The 4,881-nt window shown below is 53.3% G+C and overlaps 1 long non-coding RNA gene across 1 annotated transcript; it reads right to left on the bottom strand.

Moving 5' to 3' along the window:
* Nucleotides 1-656: 656 nt before the first annotated feature.
* LOC127552318 (uncharacterized) lies at nucleotides 657-4,881 on the bottom strand. The gene is made up of 3 exons (XR_007951326.1): nucleotides 4,582-4,881; nucleotides 2,863-2,991; nucleotides 657-2,715 (listed from the first exon to the last, which is right to left on the bottom strand). It is a non-coding gene; the product is annotated as an uncharacterized LOC127552318 (long non-coding RNA).

The raw sequence follows: 4,881 nt of genomic DNA, 5'->3' as shown, positions 1-4,881 counted from the left end.
CCCTTCCCTGAGGTCCCCGACATCCCGGGACTGCAGAGCTGAAAGGGACCGGGGCAGCCGTCCTGGCCAACCTAGGGACAAAAGGACTCTTCCCTCTGTGTAGCCTCCACAACTCCCTCTGTGAGATGATTGGCTCTCCGCTCCGTCCCGGTGCTCGGACCCAAGATCTCGCCTTCTCTGGTCTTTCCTCACTTCTGCCTTGACGGCCAATGGGCGAGCCCCGCCCCCAGATGTTCTCCCTGTGTCCGTTCTTGTGGAAAGGGGGCATCTTGGGCTTGCTCTGCCCGCTCTGGCTCCCTGTGGCCACCCGCCTCTCCGAGGCTCCCCTTCCTTGCTCTCTTCTGCTGGACGGGGGTCAGCTTCCACTGGGGCCTCCCTACAGGGACCAGGCGGCAGATTCTGGGCCCCCGAGCTAGAGGGGACCTCAGGGCAAAGCCCCCAGAACTCGCCGGGGAGAACCCGGGGGGAGGTAGAGGGGGCCCGGGTAGCCTGGGCTGAGGCCCCGGCCTGGGCTGCCTCCTTCCCGGGCCCCGCGGCCACAGCTGTTTCTGCTCTTTCCATCTCCGGGCTCCGGCTCTCCCCACATGGTCCCCAGGAGGAGCAGCGCGGGCCCAGTGACGCCAGCCCCCCGCCCCTGCCCTTGAAGTCTTAAGATCCCGATCTCACTCAGAAGGCCCCTCATTGTTCCCTGCTCCCCCTCCCCAGCTGGCTTTAAAAGGATGCCTGAATGGGGAGGGAGCGGGGAAGGAGCGGCCCCAGGCAGGGATGCAGCTGTGGGGGGGGGGGGGTGGAGAGGAGGCAGGGAGCCCGAAGGCAGGCGCTGGAGCCCGAAGGCAGGCGCTGGACGGAGCCCAGCCCTGCTCCTTCCCCCCGGGCTGTCCTTGGGGCTCCCCTGCAGGAGTCTGGCTGCTGGGAAGGCCCTGGCCTGGGGTTGCCGGGAGGGACCCCTTCTTGGAGCCGCCCAGATATCTCCTTCAGGCCATGGATGGGGGGGAAGGGCAGAGGGAGCCTGGAGCATGCAGGGGGGACCAGGCGACCCCAAGGAAGCCAAACCCCAGTTTTCTACTGTTTAGAGTGGGGGGAGGGACGGACTAGCCAACCTCTGGGGTCCCTGGCTCCTCTGAGTACCCAGCCCCGCGGAGCTCCCTGTCTGGTCGGCGCCCAGCACTGCCGGCACAAAACCACCGCTGCCTGATAAAGCATTAATGGGAAGGAACACCATCCTGGGGGAGGCTGGTACCCGAACAAAGCCTCAGTCTCCCCACCTTAGTTCTTCTCTGACTGCCTCGGCTTGTCCCTGCTGCACTCCCAGGACCTTCTGTGGGGGAGCTGAGCTGCCTCTGGGCAGGAAGCCCCTCCCGGATCTCCCGCAGAGGGCTTTGGGAAAAGCTCCCCGGCCAATACACGCAGGGCCCAGCCTCCGGCCCAGCCTCCGGCCCTCGGTGAAGAACAATCATCCTCTGGACCGAGAGAAACACGGCCCCCAAATCCTCGCGTGGGGCTCCCCGGGATGTCATTGGTTCTCTTCGAGAATGAAGGCCGAGCATTTCTAAAATGTAGGGGGGACTGAGTCAAACGGATAAGAATACAAATCATTCCCCAACTGTCAAAAGATCAAAGGATACGGACAATTCTCAGGTGAAGAAACTGAAACCATTTCTAGCCATAGGAAAAGATGCTCCAAATCTCTATTGATGAGAGAAATGCAAATTATAACAACTGTGATGGACGCCCATCAATGGGAGAATGGTTGAGTAAACTGTGGTATATGAATGTTGTGGAATATTATTGTTCTGTAAGGAATGACCAGCAGGAGGAATACAGAGAGGACTGGAGAGACTCACAGGAACTGATGCTGAGGGAAATGAGCAGAACCAGATCATTATATACCCCAACAACGATACTGTTTGAGGACGGATTCTGATAGAAGGGGATCTCTTCGATAAAGAGGCTAATTCAGTTTCAATTGATCAAAGATGGGCAGAAGCTGCTACACCCAAAGAAAGAACACTGGGAAATGAATGTGAACTATCTGCATTTTTGTTTTTCTTCCCGGGTTATTTCTACCTTCTGAATCCAATTCTCCCTATGCAACAAGGGAACTGTTCGGTTCTGCAAACATAGATTGTATCTAGGATATACTGCAACCCATTCAACATGTAAAGGACTGCTTGCCATCTGGGGGAGGGGATGGAGGGAGGGAGGGGAAAAGTCAGAACAGAAGTGAATGCAAGGGATAATGTAAAAAATTACCCTGGCATGGGTTCTGTCAATAAAAAAATTATAATTATTAAAAAAAAAGAACAAGAGATTTATATTAGTTCAAATGAATTAAAACACAAGAACAATTTAAAAAAAGTAATTGTGTAAAAAAAAAACAATGAGGTTCCACCATATACCTCTCAGATTGTGTAAGATGACAGGAAAAGATAATGATAAATGTTGGAGGGGATGTGGGAAAACTGGGACACCGATGCATTGTTGGTGGATCTGTGAACAGATCCAACCATTCTAGAGAACAATTTGGACCTATGCTCAAAAAGTTATCAAACTGTGCGTCCCCTTTGACTCAGCAGTGCCATTTCTGGGTCTGAATCAAAAGGAGGGAAAAGGACCCACATGTGCAAAAGCGTTTGTGGCAGCCCTCTTTGTGGTAGTAAGGAACTGGAAACCGGATGGATGCCCATCAGCTGGAGAATGGCTGGATCAATTACACTAAAATAAAAAAAAAAAAAAACCACATTTCTTTATGAATCATGTTGGGCGGGGAAAAAATCAAAACAAAAGGGAAAAACCACAAGAGGAAAAAAAAAAAAAACAGAAGAAAAAGGAAAGAAACGAACATAGTATGCGTGGCTTTACCTTTATTTTCCATAGCTCGTTCTCTGGATGTAGAGGGCGTTTTCTACACAAAGTCTCTCCGGATCGCCTGGGATCACTGATCTGCTGAGAAGAACCTTCACGGTCGATCATCACACGATCCTGCTGTCCCTGTGTACAATGTATTCCCGGTACTGCTTGTTTCCCTCAACATCAGTTCCTGTAAATCTTTCCAGGCCTTTCTAAAATCAGCTTGTTTATCATTTTTTTTTTTACAGAACCACAATCATTCATTACTTTTATACACCACAACTTATTCAGCCAGTTCCTATGGTAGGTGATTATTATATGCTTTGTTGAGTGACTTAACAACTGGCAAGTGTTGTCACCATTTTACAGATGGGAAAAATGAGGCTCAGAGACAGGAAGGAATTGGCTTAAGGCCTTGGTGCAGGAAGTAGCAAAGCCAAGACTTGAGCTGCCTCCTAATCCACCTCTTTTTGTAGGGGCAAGAAACTAGAAAATGAGTGGAAGCCCATCCATCGGGGAATGGTGGAATCATTTATCGTACGCGAAGGTAATGGAAAAATATTGTTCTATAAGAAATAATGAGCAGCCTGACTTCTGAAAAGCCTGGGGAGTGGAAGTGAGCGGAACCAGGAGAACAGTGTATGGGGAGGTCCCAGCAGGGACCTATGGGAAGCCAGGAGGTGGAAAATGGCAGGTACGGGCACAGTCAGCGCCCTGGCGTCAGGAGACGGAGGGTGTCATCGCACGGCAGGGCATGGGAAAGGCTGGACAGGTGGGCGTCAGGGAGAGGCACTTGAATGTCAGACCCGGGATTTGCTATGTGACCTAACTGTGATACGACTGATTGCCTTTGACACGGCCAGACTTTGTGCTAGGGAAATCCCTTTGGTTTGTAGATCGGAGGAAGGGTAGAGTTGGGGAGACTTGGGGCAGACACCCCCCAGCAGCTGCTTCACAATTCACAAGCACAGAAGGTCGGCACTGGAGTGGGGCCGGTCCGAAGAGCAAAGGGGGCGTATCTGGGAAAGGTTGTGGGATGAAATGAATAGGACCCCACACCTGATTGGGCAGGAGAGTGAGAGAATGAGGAGCAGGGATGACTCTTGCTTGTGAGCCTGGGTAACTGGGAGGATGGCCGGACTTGGCCGGAAAGTTAGGAAGAATTGGCGGGGAAGCTGGCATCCAAAATGGATGCTTTGAACATAAGGTCTCTCCTGGACTTCCAGTGCGAGATGTGTGTTTGGAGGCCAGCGGAGAGCGTAGGGGGATCCAAGGATCAGGAGCATGGAAACAGCCCCTAAATCCAGGGGCGGGCGAAAACCCAAGTGAAGCAGTAATAGAGGGGAAGGAGGAGAGAGCCTAGGACAGAGCCCCGTGTTTGGGCATCAGACCCTGGAGGAGAGTCAGCCAAGGAGGGAGGGGTCGGAGGGGTGGGAGGAGACCCAGGACCGTGGGGGAAGCATCCTGACAAGGGAAGAGAAGGGCTGACAATGCATGCAGCCCTGGAGCCTTTCCCAGGGAGAGTGAGCACTGTCCCAGGTTAGAATGGACCATCTCAGGAAGCTGAGTCTTTAAGGAAAGGCTGAATGACAACTAAAAGGGAGCACGGGAGCATGTGATCCCCACTCTAATATGCACTGGACAAATGGTCCTCCAGCTTTTGCTCCGAGACCTTCAGGGATGAGAAGCTCACCCCCTCTGCCTTTCCCAGCAGGGGAGATCCCCATTCACCTGTGGGTGAAGCCTCTGAGGTCCCTCGTTGCTGATCCTGGGGTTCAAAGCTGGGGTCCTTTCTGCTGATTTTTGAAGGTTTTCTGAACAAGCACTGACCCAATCATGGGGAGCTCCCTGGATGCTTCCCCTGACAGTGCCGAGAGACCCTCCCAAGCTGCCTGGGGTCCCAGAGATCCTGGCCCCTCACCCTTCTCCTTCCCTAGCTCACCAGGAAGGGCTGGGGTCCCCCGAGGGGGTGGGAGCACAGCAGCAGCTCCCTGCCTGAGGCAGGCCTGCACTTGCTCTGGCCCTGATTTC

Source organism: Antechinus flavipes, chromosome 2 (assembly GCF_016432865.1).
Source record: "Antechinus flavipes isolate AdamAnt ecotype Samford, QLD, Australia chromosome 2, AdamAnt_v2, whole genome shotgun sequence".
Lineage (NCBI taxonomy): Eukaryota > Metazoa > Chordata > Mammalia > Dasyuromorphia > Dasyuridae > Antechinus > Antechinus flavipes.
Note: the sequence above shows the minus strand (reverse complement) of the source record. Positions and strands in the feature narration are given on the sequence as shown.